This window comes from Pinus tabuliformis, chromosome X (assembly GCF_031772625.1).
Source record: "Pinus tabuliformis cultivar Carrire ecotype Pingquan chromosome X, CPIR1, whole genome shotgun sequence".
Taxonomy (NCBI): domain Eukaryota; kingdom Viridiplantae; phylum Streptophyta; class Pinopsida; order Pinales; family Pinaceae; genus Pinus; species Pinus tabuliformis.
The window spans coordinates 1,695,241,484-1,695,263,029 of NC_142308.1; the positions used below are offsets into that span (position 1 = coordinate 1,695,241,484).

A 21,546-nucleotide genomic window follows, 5' to 3' on the forward strand; every position below is an offset into this window, starting at 1 on the left:
GTTTAACTACTGAGATTGTTTCAGTCCTGTTAGTAATTCCCATGGCAGCTAGTTGAGAGCTAGTTTTGTTATTTAAAACATTGACCATTCTGCTGGCAGCATCTGGCATGTGGCCAAGGCTTGCTCTTGCTCTGTGTATTTCCTTGTTTGCCTTGGTGATGAGTACTATTTGCTCATCCATAGTCTCAATGTACTGCCACTGATTGGTGATGGATCGACCGATGTTACTCCAGAGGACTGCTTTTAGTTCTGCTGTTACCTTCTCTAGTGCAAGCTCTTTTTCTAGTTCAGCTATTCTCTTTTTTAGAGCTTTTATCTCTCTCTCCTTTGTTGCTTCATTCTGCTTGCTTTTGTCAAATTTTTCATTCACCTTGGCCAAAGTCTTCTTGACTTCATCAAGCTCTTTCATTTGGGATTCAAGAACTTGGATCTCAGCTTGTAGCTTCTGCATATCCAGACTGGGAGTCTGTCCTGGTGTTGGTGTAGTTGTTGCTGTAGATGGTGCTGTAGTTCCCGTTTGCTGAGGAGGAGGAGTAGTTGTCGGAGGGACTTCCTCAAGATTAATTATCACAGGAGGAGGCTGGGAGGGTTGGCCCTCTTCTCTTTGCTTCATTGCTGTTTGTAGTGCTGCCTTTGCAGCTTCTGATTGTCCTAGCTGGTCTTGAGTCCTAACCAGCTCCTTGTACAGGGATACCAGCAGGTCTGTAGCATCCTTTTCCTGCCTTTGCTGGGCAACCTCGTCTGTTTGTGGGTGGATGGTGGCTGGGAGCTTGATTTTCTTTCTTAAAGCCGCCATGTCTGCATCCCTTATCTTCAGGAGTTCTTGGATACCCTTAACATCTTTAGGATCATGTCCTATTTCTATAATTACCTCTTCCAAGGACTTGATCCTGTTGTCCTTGGCTTGTGATGATGCTCTCTCCAATTCCAGCTGAGATGCTGTGTTATCAAGGCTGCTCTTCAATTTGTAGTTCTCCAATGTCTCATCTGCCAAGGAGGCATACACCATTTCACCAGTTTGTTTATGTAATTCAATCTTATCCATAGGGTGTATGTCTTTGGCCAGAACCTCCATGTTGGTTCTTAGGTAATCCGAGGTAGATTGAGGATGCAGTGTTGTGGGCATGAAGTGACTCATGATCATCTTGCCTTCACTTACATCAAAGGCAGACATGAGTCTTTGCTGATTGGTAGGAGCCAGGTTCAGCAAATGATCGTACAGCTGTATTTTAATAGGATCACTCCTCCTCTTAATGTCAATAAATTGCTGTTTGATGCTGGATTGTCCTTCTCTGTGCTGGCTGGAGGAGCTGACCTCTCCTCCTATAGTTCTATCATGTTCATGCTGAAATGAACTGGCTGAAACTTCTCCACTGGGTGGGCCCACGCCCATTGCTTGCCTTATTGCTATGTCATCCTCTTGGGAGTCATTTAGTCTTTGTCTTTTCTCTCCCCGATTAATGGATGAAGTCAGGGGAGTCTCTCTATCCCTTTTCCTGGTTAAGTCCTCCTTTTGTGGGGTTTGGAGGACCGAGGTATCAACAGTAGTTTCTGCTCTAGGAGGCACCACTGTCTGAGCCTATTGCTCAGTGGAGCTTGGAGGATCAGTCACTTTTTCTTGCTGCAAGGGCTGCTGTTCACTAGACTGTTCCTCTTCCTGTTGCTGCCCGAGTTCCTGCTGCTCCATCTCTTCTTGCTGCTGTAGCAATGTGTCCACTTGTTCTTCTGTCAATGGAGGTGGCTGTTCCACCTGCTTCCCTTTATCCTTGCTTGCTGTCTGTGGTGCTTTCTCGGCAGTTTGCTGCTGTGCTGTTGATGATGTATCAGCTGCTCCAAGTTGCTTTTTGTAGGAGAGGGGCACCTGTCCACAAGTTTCCAAGTCAGCTTCCTTTTGCATATTTCTAGCCTCTCTCTCAAGTAATTCTTCAGCAGTTATTTCTTCTTCTAAGGTACCCTCTTCCCAATTTGATGCATTGGCATACTGTTCAATCTCGGGTTGTCTCTTGTGTGCATAGCTACCCAATTTGTATCTAATCCTCCTGAGGGATATAGCATGATTGGGGTCATAGGGTATCCATTCAAAGCTGGTTTGCAGTCTGAGGCCTTCCAGGATAGTGTTTGCCTCTTTCCATCCCTCTTCTTTTCTGTTATATAGGAAAGGACCCAGCTGGTTCCTTACCTTCAACTGTGACTTCTTGTTGTTGCTCTGAAAATGAAGATAGTCTGAGTTCCCAAACTGTCTGAAATATTCCAAGGCAAAAAGCCTCATGGGGACATACCTTGGCAACCTAAATGGGTTCAACTCACAGCCATATATCCTGATGACTGTGTGGTTTTGGTAGAAGTACCAATTACCAATGCTGTAGGACTTATTCAAATGGAGAATTCTCCTCATGTCATCAGTTAGTCTAGGAGGAGGAGTACCATGCAATACTGTCATGACTGGATAGATGAATAAGTCAATGAACTCAGTGTATGTGTAAGGTGATACAGAGGTATGATGAAAAACAGAAGTCCAGAACACAACTGACCTTGGAATTCCCTGGGCATTGAGTGGTTTCAAAGGAACAGAGAAGGTGGCTGGCTGATAGAACAAGAATAGATGGTATATATATGAAGTATACCTGAATAGTCTTTCCCTCTTCAAGTTCATAAACTGCTCATGGATTTTTTCTGCAATGTAGGTTGCATAGTCATAATGTACAGCTGGGGGTTTACCAGGAGAGAATATAGACAGCATTGCCATTAGACTATCATCCACATCCTCTATCCCCCTGAATCCTAGGACATAACTGATTAAATCCACTAACATCCTGCCCAATTCATTCAAATAGTGATACCCAATAGGAGGGGTTCTGACTGATTCAGAGCCTGGTCTTACAAACAACTGATTGATTTTAATGATTTGGTCATTTGACAGCTTGGTCCCTTTGTTTATCAAATTCTGCATAAAGAGGGGAGTCAATTGCTTGGCAGTTTGGAAGTGCAGCATTCCATTTATACTCTCTGGGGTAATCTGGAACAGGATTGAGCCTGTGGGGCTGATGACAGCTCTTTGGCTTGGGTCATAGCATTCCTGGCAGCTGTAGATCAGTTCTGGCATAGGATTTACTTGGGGAAGGTTGTAGATGGGCAAATTTGAGTCCCAAATTCCCAAGATGTCTGCCCCACTCAGGTGCTGGGCTTTTAACTCATTCATCATCTGGATATTGTATTTGGTTCCCATAGGGAACCAGTCCATCATTTGGTAATCCATGTCTCCCAGGGCTTTCCATGCTAATTCCTGGTGAGGAGCATTGAGGGGCTTGATATTTAGAGCAATAGGAGTCTCCATAGTTCTTCAAAGTGCAACAATTGTAGGTGAATAGTCAAAATGGAAGCAACACAGAATAGAGGTGATTCTCTGTAAAGACAGTTTGTATTTTGGATACCAGAGGGGAAATTACTCAACAGCAATTGAAATACTGTTTGTTTTTAGGAGCAGAGCTTCTCTAAGGTCTAACTGTCCCCTTCCAGCGCGTGAATTGTATTTATCAAGAAATCTGCCGGGAAATGCAGAGGGACAGTGGCTTTGAGCGAAGTTACAAGTATTAAGGCTCAGCCGGTACTTTTTGGACCTCACAGTTACAATGGTGGACGTGCAGAGGGAAATGGGCGGTGTAAATGTAGTTTCAAGGTGTCTTAAGCCTTCTGAGCAACTTAAATTTCAATAACAGTCGTATGGAGGGCAGAACAATGGTAAATACCTGTTAATTGACGAACAGAGGTTGCGCAGGTGTGCACGGTTGCTGCTGAGGAGGTCGCCCGGGTTAAATCAACAGGTTGGCGGAAATTCGAAAGTAAACGGTCATGCAGAGAGAACAATAGCGACAGGAGAGAAAAGTGGGAAAAAACACGGTTTTTTGGGTAAATATAGACTTTTTTACCATTTTGGCGCTTTTTAGTGATGACGTCAGCATGACGTCATTGGTGGGTCAAGGTGAGGTGACGTCAGCTGACGTCATCGGGTGACGTGGCGGTAGACTATTGGTCCAAGGGGGCGATGAGGTGGCAGCCATGTCAGCGGCCAGGTGGACGAATAGCGGGAGCGAGTACAGGTGGATGTGACGTGGCGATTCGTTGGCGGAAAACAGGTGGCGGTTAGGACCATAGCGGTTACGGTTAAGGTTAACCGTTACGGTTTCTCGGGGCGGTTTGGGTACGGCGCCGAATGTGTCAGGCCTGGCTCCGAGATACCTTAGCGCTTGACGCGTGGAGAGGCCCTGACGTGACGCAACGTCAGCTTCTCGGGCGGTAAAGGACAGCAGTGGGGGCCGCTCCGATATTAACGTGGATCGTCGGATCTTCGAGACTTGATCCGACGGTGGGCGGAGTGCGAAGATGCTCGGGTTATATGCAGGCGGAAAACTTTGGGTAGAGGGTTTTTTATTGGTTTTTTCAATGTTTTTTTTTTTATAAAATCAAACTGCGCGCTAACCCTTTGGAAATGCGCCAGAGGCGGGTTTTTGACTTTGGTAATTTTTGCAAAGGATTTGAAGGCGGAAGAGGGTTTTATAAGGGTTTTCCAATGCAAATGGTGGTTTGAGGAGCAGTTTGACTTGCAGCAAGGGGGAATGGGATGGGACAGGTTCACCAAAGTGACCAGATGTCATTTTGGTCCCTTTTGAAGAACATATGGCTATAATGCCAGGGGGAAGGAGTATTTATAAGATTTGGGGCTTTATACACCATAGTGTTAGTATTATTAGGGGAAAGGGTAAAATAGGGGAGCTATATAGTAAAATTAGAGGTTAATATGAATGGAGGGAGCAAATGAAGGGGATTTTACTGAGTTTATCTGAACTTGACTTGGTTTTAAGAGTAGATCAAAATGAAAAGATCTTAGACAAGAAATGTGGATTCTGAATGAACTAGAACCACCATAAAACCATGATCTCTCTTCATAAATCTCAGCTAAAGAAAGGGAGTGTTAGTAATGGAATAGAGGGGAAGAGGGAGGTTAGTTATGCTCCTTGCTGTAATATGATGGGATTAACCACTTTGTTCATTGATAGATTTTGCTTTGGCAAAACACCTCTTGACATATGTGTAATGGTGAAAATACCCTTTCTGCAACCACAACTGCCTACCCAACTATTTTCCTAGCATTTTTTGTTTCTCCATAGAGGGTGCATTTGGACTTGCAAACCCTTACTTGCCTTTTCTTTTCTTTGGCTTTTTCTTTATTCTTTACTATCTACTTCTACCCTTATTTCTTCCAAGGTCCCAGATTAAGCTGTTGGGAACCTTTACTCCTCTACCTAAACTACTTGTCTGCCAAGATTAAGCAGTTTGGACAGACTTCTTTCTCTATTCTATAACTCAAAGTTGAAAGATGGCATGATCCAGATTAGACTGTTGAATCATCCACAAAATTGAAATAAGGTCCTCAATACTTGAAACACTTTACCCACCTCTTGCTTTCTAGGAAATATGGGATCTTTGTGAACTCAAAGCAGAGCATATTTGGCCTTTCTCTTGCCAATCATGAAATATGAAACCTATTGGTATAGGTATCCAACACTACCTTCACCTGATATTGATGGTGCTGATTGCTGTGATTTTGCTACCATCATATCTTGATGTCCTTGTCTACAAAAACTCGATGTCTTTGTGGGTAGGCAAGTTCATAGACACTTGGTCGACTGCATCCCCAAGTGTGCTCTAAACGGTGTCTTCAACTTTTCTCTCCTTGAAACCATTATACCTATGCTGCTGAGAGGCAGATTAACACCTGTGATACCTGGAGACATGGCAGCACTCATGGCAAGCAATCTGTCAGTTAAAAACCAAAACGAACTTGAGAACTAATTTGCAACATAACCGTGTGACTGTTCATGAAGGTTGCACAATTTCCACCGGGAGGTCAGGAGACTGACTGCCAAAACTGCGCAAGGCACAGTCCAGGTTGTTAGTAGGCTGTTTGACTACTGGAACTACAGAATGCATAGTCCAGCCTGCCCTATTGAGGACTGAAATTGTGCAATGCACAATTTCATTCAGCAGTGACATGCAACCAACGAAGTGCATTGCGTAGTTTTTGGGGCCAAAAGGACACTGCCTCCAAGAATTGCACAATTCATGCCTAGAGGTCACTGCCTCACTAGACTTGTGCAATTTCTGGAGGGAAGGGAGAGCCTTTACTTCCAGAAATGTGCACTGCTAGTGGGGCAAGGCACGGTCTGGGACAAGGTAGCCTAGTTCGACCGATGGGTGAATAAAAAAATGAGAAGTGTGAATGCATGATGAGATGAGTGAAAACAAGAGTGAATGATCATTCATGCAAACAACAAGCGCATGATTCATAAAATAGGAAAGCATGCATGTGTTTGAGGCGAGTTGACGTAACGATGACCATCCGTGCAAAAGAGTGTCATGCATGCGACAGTAGTGAGATGCAAATGAAAATTGAAATGGTGCTTCTATAAGCTAACATGCATCAAAACGACAACAATCGCTCACTGAAATCAAGCAGAAAACAATCACACAAAGCGAAACACAAAAAGTGACAGAAATGCAACACAAGACATGGAAGGTGGGCTTACCCAAAAATAGCTGAGCTGAATGTGCCAACGACTCCTAAATGCAATGTGGGATGTCAGAGCTGCAAGGTCAATGTGAGGAATGAGCTCTGTGGCGTCCGGTTCACGAGTTTTGATAAAATCAAAGATGTGATGCGCATGCCACAAATCTAGGAAGAGAGACACTTGGTGGGAGGTTTCTGAAATGATCCTTGCATGCAACCTCCAGTTGCTAAAAGTAGATCCCTAAATCAAGGGATGCCTTTGCATGCTGCCTTGGGAGAAGCAACCCATGCATGCAAATCAGTTTTTCTCGGTCCCAGAGGGAACCGGTCAACTCAACTGCACATGCAACAGTATACTCAGCTGGGAGGAAAAAATGCACATTTCTGGGGGGGAGCTGGGCTAGATGCCCAGAGGGATTGCACAATTTCTGGGTAGAGCAGCTGACTGCTGCCCAAAATTGCACAATTTCTGGGTTGAGCAGTCCTGTTGGGAGGAATTGCATAATTTTTCCAGTGAACAGTGACAGGTAGATTTGCACAATTCTGGAGCCTAGCGGGCTTCTAGATAGAATTGCATAATTTTTGGAGGGACCACTGGTTCCCCTCCAAAATTGTGCAATTTCTTGAGGGAGCTTCTCAACCTGCAACTGGAGCAAGTCCGGTGAAACAACCTGTGAGGGGGATGTAACAAGTTTTGATGGGCATACTGTCATTCTAGAAGAAAATCACTGGAGCTTGTGTACTCGACAAGGCAAGAAATGTTGTTGTGAATGGTTGGTAGGGAGGCTCCAAAATGAAGCTAAGGAAAATTTTGGAGGGTGGTTGTAGCCGCTTCAACACTTGGCAACACACTGGTAGAACTCCAGCTCTCTAAATGGACTATGTTCATGAAAAGCAAGTCTAACACCTCCGGAAGTATTTTTCAGTTCCTAGTTCGTCTTGGTTTCCACACTTGCTTGATTGTACTATGTAGCATCTGCCAAGATCTTGGTCGATTGACACACATTCCAAGCCAAGTCAACCGATTGTTTCGATTGGGGTTGAGGGGTATATTGGTGCACAAGAAGTATAGTCGTCAGAGTCTTAGTTTCATCTCTGGTGTCACACAGGAACACAAGCATCGCTTTGCTGCCAACGAGCTTGGTCAGTTTCCCAACTGTTTCTAGGAAAAATAGTATTCCTAAAGAATGCTAGCCCTCTAGGTTTGGCAGCTACCCTAGAAACAATAGTTTAAAATAGTTCAATGATTTCTTCTATGTGTAACAGATAAGAGAAAGATAATAGAACCAACTTGGAACTTCTGCTTGATCCCTTGCTTGATCTCTCTCCCCTTTGGCAAATCCTGCAACTCCTCCCCGTACTTAACATGCTTGGAGAGTACCTGCACAAGTACAACAACAAAGAACCGTCAAAGCATCGTGATCTATTACAACATAAACATTACAGAATCAAATATATAATGAACAAATGATAGCATTCACAATTGCACAATCATATGGGAGAAAACTTGAAGAGCTTTATTAATAGAAAGGAGAATTACAACCCAGTTGTTTGATCTAGCATCATCCTCCCAGCTTCAATCCTTCTTCACCTCATGAAATAGCAAGATCACACCAACAAGAATACAATGCTCTCTCCTTAATTACAAACTATGAGCACTTCCTTGCAATTCACAATATTCCAGCCTCTACATCTCCTGGATGAGGGATCCATTTATAGATGTTTGCAACAGTGTGAGTCATATATGGGTTTTGGTTAGTGTCATTCCACTTGTTACAATTGGTTCCACAAGAGAAGGGATTGGATATGATTTCTTAGATCCATTATTCATTCTTGGGCGAATTCAGAGAGGCAAGTGGCACAGGAGAAGTTTCCAGAAGATTCCATGAACAACCAACTGAAAAATGTCTCGAACATTTGTCCATAATTTCTAATCACACCCTATAGAAGTCCTAAATAGTATGCATCCCACCTTGGCAGTGTACCAAGCGGTACGCATCGCACTTTTCCAGTGGAGCAGTCAGTATGGTTCAATTTAGGCAATTTTTGGATGGTTTCTCAGATGGAACTTTTGGGGAATGATGTATTCAGATGACTATGTTATTTTAGGGTATGAAACAACTCTTTTAGGGGTTGATGAGCCCTAATACATTGACATATAAGATTGGGGTTGATGTGCCCAAATATGTCTGTAACAGTTGCCCCCTAAAGCATGAGGTCGTAAATATTCATGTCGGGTGAAATGATTTATCATGAGGATCCAAAGTTTTGAACTGGAAGGTGACCTGCATAAGTTACAATACAATACATCATCATACTATAATTTTCATGATCCAGCCGAGGGAGGCATTCCAATGCTCAGCTTTATAAATTTCATTTCATGAACATAGATCAGATAGTCGTCTTCAGATACAGACTGGTGATTCTTCAAATATAGAGTCATCAGCCATGATTAGGATGACCATCTGTGTAGAGCCTTTTTACATTTGATGTATTTATATCCCTGAATATATCGCAGCCCGGATGGATGAAACTAGATCTGGGGTCTTCAAACTCATTCAATCTTCGCTCAATGTACAAGTCAATCCATGTGAAAAGATGTTCTGAAGTCGAACATGTAAAGACATCGCCTGATTACCAGCCAATGATGTGAGTTGTTAACAGACGCGAGAGGGATCAAAGATAATGATAATGATCCTCAAGGTACTATAGTATAATTCACGTGGTGTGAATACATGATCCGATGTCGAACACGACGCAAAATCTTTTGGTCGAAGGCCATTGATGTCAACCTGTTGCCGGAAGTGAGAAACTTGCCATTGATGTATGCAAGCTTCAAAGCACTGAAAGGGTTGTTTCTAAATCAAATTCTTGGATAATGAGCTGATGTCAACAAGAAGCGACTCATCGTAGGAGTGCCTTGATGCATCCCACATCTACGACACGAAACAAAGCAAATGATTTCTGGAGGTGAAAATGAACTGATGACACAAGGTTTAGGAATGGTGGTCATGAAAAATGAAGGTAGGAGGTATTGCAGTGTATGAAACATTAACTAGATGGTGATTTCTCAACTGAATGACTTCTCTTGAACATGTCGGCGACACTGAGATGAATTGGTAGCGTTAACCCCAAAATATGGATGGTATGAAAGACCAATGGTGTGATGACCGGTGAATGGAATAACCCAACCCAACTCAATAATGGAGATGAAGTGAAAGTGTCATGTTCAAGAGCAACTTGCTACCATAAATTCTTCAAGTTTTTTCCCTTTTTCCCCAGTCATTGCTAACCAATACCTCTTTATTTTTGTCAAGCTTGAGGAGGATAACATATGCTTGTTCTATAATTTTCCCTTCAGGCAAACCTATCGCTATTTAATATTTTAACGAGTCTAGTGATAGTGAAACTTGGTCTCGTCTAAATGGACAAGTTTGTTGCTACTATTTTAACGAGTTTAATGACAAGGATAACTCATTCCTTTTCATGTTTAGAGAGTTTGAAAAAGGGACAAAAAGAAAACTCCATAAGTTCTTTTTCGTAATGTAATCCCTTAGGTCCGAAAAAGGATAAAATAATACAGGAGGGATGACATTTCCAATACTTTAACGAGCTGGAAAAGATAAGCGTTCGATGATCTTTTCATGTTTAACGAGTCTGAAAAGGGTTTAAAGAGGATTCTATGGTTTTCTTTTCATTTTTGAATCAAAGCTCGAAAAGAAGACAAAAAGTTTGCTTGGTGGTAAAAAATGTTCAATTCACTGTTTAGCACATCAGATTCTTTCATCAGTCGTTCAACCTGCTCAAAACTCCATCAAATTGATTAGAAATACATATATATGGATGAAAAATGAACTAAAACTAACATTTCACTTTGAAGTACATGAATAGTAAACATAAAAAGTAGTTTTTATATTTCATTTTCATCATTTCATTTCAAATTTGGGATTTGGAGCTCTGAAGCGATTTTCCCCCTCAAATTTCACCAGTCGATTTTGGGAGATCTTGTGGACCATTCTCCGTGCCGTCAGGACTAGGTAGGAGCTATCCTTAAGCTCTTCATTTTCATTCCATCTTTTCTCGATTTTGAGCAAGTTTTTTCACTTTTCTGGGCCCCTGGGTTTAAATATTTCGTTCCTCAATCATCGCACCTAGCTAGTATCGAAAGGTGCGATGCATACTGAGTTGCCAATAGGCCAATCAGTATGCATCTCACCTTGCTCAAAGGCAGGGTGCGATGGGCGCAGAAAGGCAATTTTATACAACGTTTTTCATCAAATTTTTACCTGTTTTTGCTCAAAATTGGATCCTAACTCATAAATTGTTTGCATTTGAGATATCTGTTGGATCAAGATGGTTGTCACATGGCATGATCGAGAACATGAAGAGGAGGATATGATTGCTTTACATGACCGGGGCATAGTGGATGCATTAAGAAACTATGGTTTACTGAAGGTTTTCTGCATATCCAGCATGAGACAACAAATTAGTTTGTTGCAGTATCTTCTCAATGCTTGCGATCCTATTGACCACGTTTTCGAGATCAGAGGTAAATCTATTTCTTTCACGATCGAGGATATCTATTTTCTGACGGGTTTGTCGAGGTGTGGTGCCCCTCTTTCACTATCAGGATTTGCTCGTGGGGGCGAATCTATGAAAGATTACATTTGTCAGTTTTGCAGGGATGGATCTCAACCCAATAGAGATGGTAAGATTAATATCCGGGATGTTACTGATCGACCTTTGAGGACCATTCTATTTACCTTTGCTAGATTGGCTGGCAGCATGGCCTTACATTTAGCGAACAGATCCTACATGCAGTATGCCTTGGAATGCCTGGAACTGAAGGTGTTCAATTGGTGTGAGGCGATACTTCTTATCATAAAAGAACAACTGTCCAAAGTAAAGAATGGAAGAACCAAGAACTTTGGTTATGGATCCATATTGACTGCTTTTGCTTTGGAAAGAATTCCACTGATGCAACCTCAAAACATTTCACTAGGATTTCCAACACCGAGGGAACCGCGGATGCAAACATGTGTGGACCTTATGGCTAGACATGCCGGCCAGTCACAACTCTCCTTCTCAGATGCCTTTTTCGAGTGGTTCAACTACCAAGAGATGGTATTTGCGGAATATCCATATGTTGGGATGGATTTCCGAGGCCATCCGGATTTGGCATTACCAGTTGGTGAGCAGTGGAGTGCTATAGGTAAAATGATTCGACCACATCTTTATTTTTTTTAGTTTTATAATGTTTTTGTGTTTTTGATGTTACTAAGACTAAACAAGCTCATATGTGTGTGCATATATTGGACTAGTGCGACCAGTGGAACGCCTAGGGAAAGCAGATGACGCTCCATCAGGAGAGGCTGTAGGGAGGACTGTCCTTCGGGATCTGGGTATATCAGAGACCTTGGCAGTGTTGTAGGATCAGATCGAGGGCCTCACTCTCGGCATTCAGGATGTTAGGATGGATGAGTTACCTTTGAGGTTACAACACCATACTACTGGTGTACTGAGTCGTTGGACTAGGCTCCTATGCATGATAGCACATGCAATGACATGCTATCACCAGTGTCACTAGTCTAGGATGTTTTTCTGCATTCATTTTGAATTTCTTGGTCAGATGACCAATTTTGTGTTGGACAGAAAACATTTTGTGAAAACTATAAACAACTATCTATTTTTGATTTTTTGGAGTTTTGTTAAGTGATGAAATCCTAATGCAAATGTTAACGTGAAATGCTTTCTTTACAAATGCTGCAAATGTCTACTTAACACATAGTTTGCTAATGAATCAGTCAAAGTGTTTAAGTTTAAGGAAATGTGTTGATAATGAATGGAATCAAAATGTCTTTCCAAAATCCTAACTCTTAAGAACATGTGATAAATAACTGGGTTTTGAACGGAATAAACACCATTAAGTTGTAGAATGATTAGTTGTGAATCTAGCCTAACAATGAGTTGGCGTATGCCATGTGAAATGGCATCAAAGAGAAGTTCAATCAACGCGCTATACTCAGCGATGTTGTTCGTCGATCGACCAATACATATCCCCCCGAAACTCACTAACTCACCGCTTCAAGTAAAGATGGCCGAGGCCGCAGAAGATGGGTTTTACGTACTACGACTAGCTCCATCGACATACCCAACAAATGGTTCCAAAAAGTCTGACATCTGTAACAAATGTGAAGTGTATTACCTAACCAAAATGACAACTCTAAAAGAAAACACTCAAACATGCAATGGAAGCATATGTATAATGAGTTTACTACACTTAATCAAGCATAGTAATGTTTAAGATACAACCCATTTCGGGGCTGCGACAGTGGAATCCATCATAATCGACTAGCTCATAGGCTCCTTTTGTCAATACACATTTAACAATGTAAGGGCCCATCCATAATGGTTCAAATTTACCTACTTCTAACTTGTCATAATCCTGATCGTAAAGCAAGACCAGGTCACCTTCTGAGAAGACACGAGGCTTAACATTTTTGTCATATTGTGTCTTGACGCGTTTCTTGTGTGCTTCGTTAGCCAACACGGTGTCATGACGGGTTTCATCCAGATGGATTAATTCCAAGAAATGAGCCTCTTCTTCATAAGTTTCAGGAAGCAGATTGATTGCAAGCTTGGGGGATGAGATTTCGCACTGAATTGGTAAGACTGCTTCCAGACCATACACCAACTGAAAGGGCGTAAATCCGGTCGCATTTCTTACGGAAGTCCTATATGCCCACAGAGTTGAGTATAGGATTAAATGCCAATTCCATATGTCAACTCCAATCATTCTCTGCAGCATGTGCTTAAGGGCTTTGTTGATTGCCTCAACTTGTCTGTTAGCTTGCGGATAATATGGAGTAGAACTATCATGGGACAGTCCTAATTTGGTAGTTAATTCGATCATCATGTGATTGTGAAAATGCGACCCATGATCCGGATTTAAACAGGAACGCAAAAAATTACAGAGATAACCATATACACAAAGATGTAGCGGAAATAATACTTCATTTCATTAATGTAAAATATTGAAATATGCTTACAAACAGAAATGGAAATAAACCAGCTAGGGCAATGGTAGCTTATCTTTGAGAAGAGATGTGGCGGCTACATGCCTCTGAACTGTGTTACAATGAGGCTCGAAGGCCTATTTATTGTTGAGAAACAATGGAAAACCCTTAACATCCCAAAACCTAACCCTAGAAGATGAAACACCAAATTGTGGGCCCCGTTTGGGTAAATTGGTACATCAATTTCCCGGGGTTGTAACTTTGGCGTACGATCTTCGTTTGATGCATACAATAGCTCGTTAAAAATATCTATCTGAGAACTACCACTTCGAGAAGGGAAAAATCATTCCATGGACCCATGTTGCCCCCAGATTTCCCAAAAAACGTCGTTTAGGGCCTCAAAACGGCTCCAAAAGTTCAGGACCCGAAAAACTGCTAAAAATAGTAAATTGTGCTACAATTTAGGAAACTGAAAAAACTGAAAGAGACATTTGTGGGGGTCCAAATGGGATAGGTGGGCGGCCACCAAAATCTACTTGGATCATTCCTCCCCCCTTTGGAAGCAATGGTCCCCATTGCATTGAGTTCCTCCATGAGATGAGGAAGCTTTTGCTGAGCTGGGTCTCTGGTGAGCTATTTTGCAATCTCTGATGTGTCCGGAAATGGTGGGAAGCATGGTTGATGATGGTCCACATTGAAAACTCGGTGCAAGTGAAGGAATGGAGGAATGCTGTGCTTCAAAGCATTGTTGCCCGTAGCCTTGGTACTGGTGTAAGGACGATGTCGGAGTGGTTTGCGTTTCTGATGGGTTCTGGTAAGGTGTTCTCTCTGTAGATGTAACCAAACTTTGTTGCCCACCTGAAACTTGTGTGGTACCCTTGTGGGTGAGGAGAAGTTTTTCCTGTGTTCTGTCATGATCATATCCCTTTGTGGTTGTTGTTGCATGGAGGAACCCTTTGCAGGGGTCATGGATGTAGCAACGATCTTCCCCTTACTTTCGGAGCGAACCAGACAGAAAATGAATTTCCTAGTCTGGGAGATGAGCTTGCTGCCTTTCTTGGCAATGATCAAAGAGGTGGCGATAGGTGGGGCTACCACTGGTATCCTGTATAATTAATTATCTGAAGAAATAATGACAGCGCGAGGCCTTGACTCATACACAGCATGTCGCCTCCACAAGTATGGTTGGTCTAATAGTACATCACAAACATCCAGAGGTGTAACATCACACACTACCTCATCTGTGAAGGGCTTGATGCTGTAGGGAAGTGGCATTGCTGGCGAACTTTGAGATCTCGTCGTTCGTGAAGCCACCCGATACTATATGGCTGCGGGATTGGTGTAGTCGGTAGGCCCAACCGCTTCACAACCTCTACTGAAATGAGATTCTTTTGGCTGCCACTGTCGACAATGAATTGCAGTGGAAAACCCTTCACCCACATCTGTGAGTGGAAAAGACGCTCCCCTTTCTTTGGATTTTCGGGCTCATTTTTCTGGATCTTGGCGGTGGGAACAGTGGCACTAGGATCTGCATCAATGATTTGCTTCCCTTTGCCATTCCCCTTGTCGAGTTCTGGCTCAGGGTCGGAACATGCATCTGATTCAAAAGCCTTCAACTCGGCCACCAACAACTGCTTGGTCCGACACTCACTTGTGTTATAAGTGGGACCCTTGTGGAACCCACACCACTTTCCTGTGTCCTTCTTCAGCTTCATGGTATTGTTCCTTTCTTGCAGCTTCGACGGGTTGTCTTGGGTCACCCAGCCTTGACTTTGTCCTTTGGGCTTCGGATTTGCAGATCCAAAGTCTCGCTTCTTCTGTTTGAACTTTTGCTCAATTTTGACAACGTATCGGTACGCCATGTTGAGTGAGGAGATGTTCAAGAACTCCATCTCTTCCTAGATGTATCTATGTAGGTTGCTGCGGTACTTGAGTACCAAATGCAACTCATAGTCCTTGATACCCAACTGTGTGTGAAGGGTATGAAAAATGTTTTCGAACTCCGGCACATCTTGGTCCCTTCCCTGCCGCAGTGTGGTCCATTTGATGTATTTGTCCTCATAGCTTTTGACAGGATAGTACTGCTCCTTGATGGCATCCCGGAAAGAATTCGAAGTGGGCGTGGCTGAAAATAGTGAGCTTGTACTTTCATCCTTTTGCTCGCAGTAGGTTTCCCACTAGTCCTTGATGTGGGGGGCTGCTTTGAGAAGAGCGAAAATAATCTTTTCTCGACTCGAAAATTCATGAACAGAAAAATACCCATCTAGTAGATTTAACCATTTATCTACGGCATCTGCATCTATTTTACCCTCGAAGATGGGGATTTCAAAATTGACTTGTACCTTAAAGGGCGTGGCGTTTCTAGAGTAGTTTTTGGAAGCTGATGCGTCGCCTTTGGGTAGCTGCCGAAGGATCTGCGCAAAGCTATCCATCATCGCGTTCCTTTGTCACTCGAGGGCTTCTTAGAGCAAGATTTTGATAAGATCTCCTGCTCCCTCGTCTTTCTTTTCATCCGCCATGGGAGGCCGTCGGGTTTTGCGAGGCTGGTCTTGCAAAGGTTCGACCAATTCAAGCCTTAACTCCTTATATCCTGACCTCGTTGGGGACATGCAAAGAAAAACAAAGAAGAAAAGCAGACCGCTTTGATACCACTGATTCGGATTTAAACAGGAACACAACAAACTATAGATATAACCATATACACAAAGATGCAACGGAAATAATACTTCATTTCATTAATGTAAAATAACGAAATATGCTTGCAAACAGAAATGGAAATAAACCAGCTAGGGCGATGGTAGCTTATCTCTAAGAAGATATGTGGCACCTACATGCCTCTGAAATGTGTTACAATTAGGCTCGAAGGCCTATTTATTGTTGAGAAACAATGAAAAACCCTTAACATCACAAAACCTAACCCTAGAAGATGAAACGCCAAATTGTGGGCCTCGTTTGGGTAAATTGGTACATCAATTTCCCGGGGTCGTAACTTTGGCATACGATCTCCATTTGACGCATACAATAGCTCATTAGAAAGATCTATCCTTCTTCACCTCATGAAATAGCAAGATCACACCAACAAGAATACAATGCTCTCTCCTCAATTACAAACTATCAGCACTTCCTTGCAATGCACAATATTCCAGCCTCTAGATCTCTTGGATGAGGGATCCATTTAGAGATGTTTGCAAGGGTGTGAGTCATATATGGGTTTTGATTAGTGTCATTCCACTTTTTACAATTGGTTCCACAAGAGAAGGGATTGGAGATGATTTCTTAGATCCCTTATTCATCCTTGGGCGAATTCAGAGAGGCAAGTGGCATTGGAGAAGTTTCCAGAAGATTCCATGAACATCCAACTGACAAATGTCCCAGACATTTGTCCATCCTCACCCACCACACCCTATAGGAGGCCTAAACAGTATGCATCCCACCCTGGTAGTGTACCACTGAGTATGCATCGTACTTTTCCAGTGGAGCAGTCAGTATGGTTCAATTTAGGCAATTTCTGGATGGTTTCTCAGATGGAACTTTTGGGGAATGATGTATTCAGATGACTATGTTCTTTTAGGGTATGAAACAACTCTTTTAGGGGTTGATGAGCCCTAATACATCGACATATAATATTGGGGTTGATGTGCCCAAATATGTTTGTAACAGTTGCCCCCTAAAGCATGAGGTCGTAAATATTCATGTCGGGTGAAATGCTTTATCATGAGGATCCGAAGTTTCGAATTGGAAGGTGACCTGCATAAGTTACAATACAATACATCATCATAATATAATTTTCATGATCCAACTGAGGGAGGCATTCCCATGCTTAGCTTTATAAATTTCATTTCATGTACATAGATCAGATAGTCGTCTGCAGATACAGACTGGTGATTCTTCAGATATAGAGTCATCATCCATGATTAGGATGACCATCTGTGTAGAGCCTTTGTACATTTGATGTCTTTATATCCCTGAATATATCACAACCTAGATGGATGAAACTAGATCCGGGGTCTTCAAACTCGTTCAATCTTCGCTCGATGTACAAGTCAATCCATGTGAAAAGATGTTCTGAAGTTGAACATGTAAAGACATCGCCTGATTACCAGCCAATGACGTGAGTTGTTAACAGACGCGAGAGGGATCACCGATAATGATAATGATCATCAAGGTACTACAGTATAATTCATGTGGTGTGAATACATGATCCGATGTCGAACACCACACAAAATCTTTCGGTCGAAGGCCATTGATGTCAACCTATCGCCGGAAGTGAGAAACTTGCCATTGATGTATGCAAGCTTCAAAGCACTGAAAGGGTTGTTTCTAAGTCAACTTCTTGGATAATGAGCCAATGTCTACAAGAAGCGACTCATCATAGGAGGGCCTTGATGTATCCCACATCTACGACACGAAACGAAGCAAATGATTTCTGGAGGTGAAAATGAACTGACGACACAAGGTTCAGGAATGGTGGTCATGAAAAAATGAAGGTAGGAGGTATTGTAGTGTATGAGACATTAACTAGATCTATCCGAGAACTACCATTTTGGGAAGGGCAACATCGGTCCATGGACCCATGTTGCCCCCAGATTTCCCAAAAAACGTCATTTAGGGCCTCAAAACGGCTCCGAAAGTTCAAGACCTGAAAACCTGCTAAAAATAGTAAACTGTGCTACAATTTAGGAAACTGAAAAAATTGAAAGAGAGAGTTTTGGGGGTCCAAATGGGATAGGTGGGTGGCCACCAACATCCACCTAGATCAATTCTTCAGAAGTTTCGGGAAGCAGATTGATTGCAAGCTTGAGGGATGAGATTTCACATTGAATTGGTAAGACTGCTTCCAGACCATACACCAACTGAAAGAGCGTAAATCCAGTCGCATTTCTCACGGAAGTCCTATATGCCCACAGAGCTGAGTACAGGATTAAATGCCAATTCCATTTATGGACTCCAATCATTCTCTGCAGCATGCACTTAAGGGCTTTCTTGATTGCCTCAAATTGTCCATTAGCCTGCAGATAATATGGAGTAGAACTATCATGGGATAGTCCTAATTTGGTAGTTAATTCAATCATCATGTGATTGCAAAAATGCGACCCATGATTTGTGACTATAGCCTGTGAAAAAAAATAGTGCAACCGTTTCATCGCTGTTGTTCAATGTCGGCATTGCCTTGGCCCCTTTTGTAAAATAGTTGACAACGACTATAATATACCCATGCCCCCCGGCCGAGGTGGGGTTACATGTCATGAAATCAATGCCCCATTTAGCGAATGGGCCAACAACAACGACTGGATGCAGTGGTGCAGGTGGTAATCTGGTTTTGCGATAAAAAATCTAACAAGCATGGCAACTTCTGACTGCAATTATGCAATCTTTGAATATGGTGGGCCAGAAGTAACCAGCTCGTAAGATCTTTTGTGCAATAGCATAACCAGATAGATGCCCCCCACAAGCACCTGAATGACAATCATTCAAAACTTTTTCGGCCTCCTCATGCGTGAGGCACCTTCGTAAAACTGTATCGACACCACAATGATAAAGTGTATCACCAACGATCAGATAATCTTTGGCTTGGTATCAAGTACGTCATTTTTCAGAGCGAGAGGTGTTAGGCCTAAAATTTTGGGTCTGGAGATAGATCAATATATCCCCGTACCACGGATCACTTGACGATATCAGAAACAGAGTCTCATCCACGATTGATGCTTTTTATGTTAAATCATTGGAGGATGAGGGAAGGTCGCAAAGTAACTCTCCAAAGACGAGAGACTTCTTTGATTTGGATTTGATGAATTCCAGATCGAACTCCTACAAAATGACTATCCATTTGGAATATTTTCCCCCAAGCAATTGATGTGACAAAATGTATGTGATAGGGTTACAATCTGACACAATGGTAGTTTTGCGAAGGAGTATGTAGTGTCAAAATCTCTGTACTACTTGAATGGCTGCTAAAGCCAACTTTTCAATATAAGAGTACTTCCTTTCTGTATCATTAATATTACGACTTAAATAATATATAGGATGTTCAATTCCATCATCTTCTTGCACTAAACCTTGATATGGTTGTTGGACATAACTAGTATAGTGTGGTTGTTGATAACCGGTTTGAAAATGTGGCTGTCCATAACCTACAAAGCCTTGTGGCCCCGGTCCTTGGTAGGCTTGATATTGACCAAATCCAGTCTGAGCTTGTAAACGAAGTCCAAACTGAGGTTGGATTTGCTAGAATTGTTGTTGTTGGTATTGTGCCAGCCACGGCTGTTGGACCATTTGCTGTTGTCCAATACCGAAAGATTGACAAGCTTATGGATTGACAATACCCGTTGGTGCCTGACTCGTTCCAGATAAAGAAGCACTAACCTGAGGTTTCGGTTGAGCCGTAGAGACAAGTGGTTGTTGTATCACAACCTGAGAGACTTGATTCTTCTGCCTCGAAACTTGAGGTTGTGAGGAAGAAGGAACAGGTTGAGGTTGAGACACAACAGGATGTGCTTATGTTTGCAACACAATCGTAATAGCAGGTGTAGTGGGAGTATTCGACACAAGTCAGATCGGTTGTGTTGAATATACAACCCTTGGTTGTTCTAGCGGTATTGGTATCCAACCACTAGATTAATTCCAGTTTGACCTGAATATTGTTGGAAACTCTCATATGGTTGTTCCCTAGGGGGAAACAATGAAAAGGCATACTGCTCTCCATATGGTGGCAGTCCAGTGTTTAAAGGTTATATTGGTCTTTGAAAACTGGTTTTCCCAAATTGATACTGGCATGCAGGATAAAATTGCTAAGTTTCAACATAAGAAAAACCATATGGGACTCTAGATGAATAAACAAGAGCAGACCATGGTGCCGAAGCATCCCCTGAGTGGACTCCAACTAGTGATTGATAACCAGCTGGAACAGATGGTGTACTGTATAAATATGACTCAGGTGTACCAGAAAACACTGTAGGAATAGTAGTAGGAGGTTCTGTCACAACTACATCAGATGGCACATTCCTAGATGTTGATGGTTGCTCAAACACGTTTAGTCTATCCAAAAGCTCTCCAAGCGATTTGACAGGAACTTGCGATGAAGGAGGATTAAAAGAACCAAACTCAGGAGTAGAAGGATACAAATGAATCCCAGTTCCCAAATGAAATGGGGTACTAGATGGGGAATCCTCTTCTATCTCCTCTATAGAAATCAGACCAGGTGGAAGAGGTAGACTGTCAGGTCCGCAAAAGATTTCTGGAGCCGAAGAAGGTATAGCTTCTACAGTGACATATAGAGGGGTGACACCTTCTGAATACTGAAACTCAATGTCCAGATGTTCAGGTAAATGAACTTCAGTCCCAAAGGGAGCTTCTTGAACAACTACTGGTACAAATGTAGCCTCGGTTTGAACTGAGATGGGTTTTGGATCAACTCTAGATGGAGTTGTTTCAGGTACAGAAGTGACTACCATTACACTAGGATCAGTTCTAATATCCTCTTGTAATTGCGAAACTTATTCTCTGAAGGCAGATGTGCGACAAATAATCGGAGTAACTGGAGTCTCTGACGATGTTGAAACAAAAGTTTCAAATAAACCAGATGAATTGGAATCAGTTAAACGAGACTGCTTTGTTTGGATTGGCATCGCTTCTGGAGGCAAAGACGGTTGACTCGCTAGTCTCTGCGAACGACGGGGTTTTGATTGACTTTCTTCCACGATTACGAATTATTTAATCAACTCAAAATTAAGGGGAAAATGATGTTATTCTGAATTCAATTAATTTTTTATGATGCTTGGACACAACTTTTCTTTTTCAGTTTTTAAGAGTTGAGAAAAAGCTAAAGATGACTCTAGTCTCTTTCGATTTTTAATGAGCTTGAAAGAACAAGTGCTTAGATGGACCTTTTCTTTTAGAGATTCGAAAAGGAATGAAAGTGACTACTCTGGGAAATCTAGACATTGGGATTACCAAACCAATCGCAAA

General features: G+C 42.3%; 1 pseudogene; it reads right to left on the bottom strand.

Annotated features, from left to right (window-relative positions):
- Nucleotides 1-21,032, bottom strand: part of LOC149146528 (putative UDP-N-acetylglucosamine--peptide N-acetylglucosaminyltransferase SPINDLY pseudogene) — a 73,319-nt pseudogene extending 52,287 nt beyond the window's left edge.
- Nucleotides 21,033-21,546: the final 514 nt, after the last annotated feature.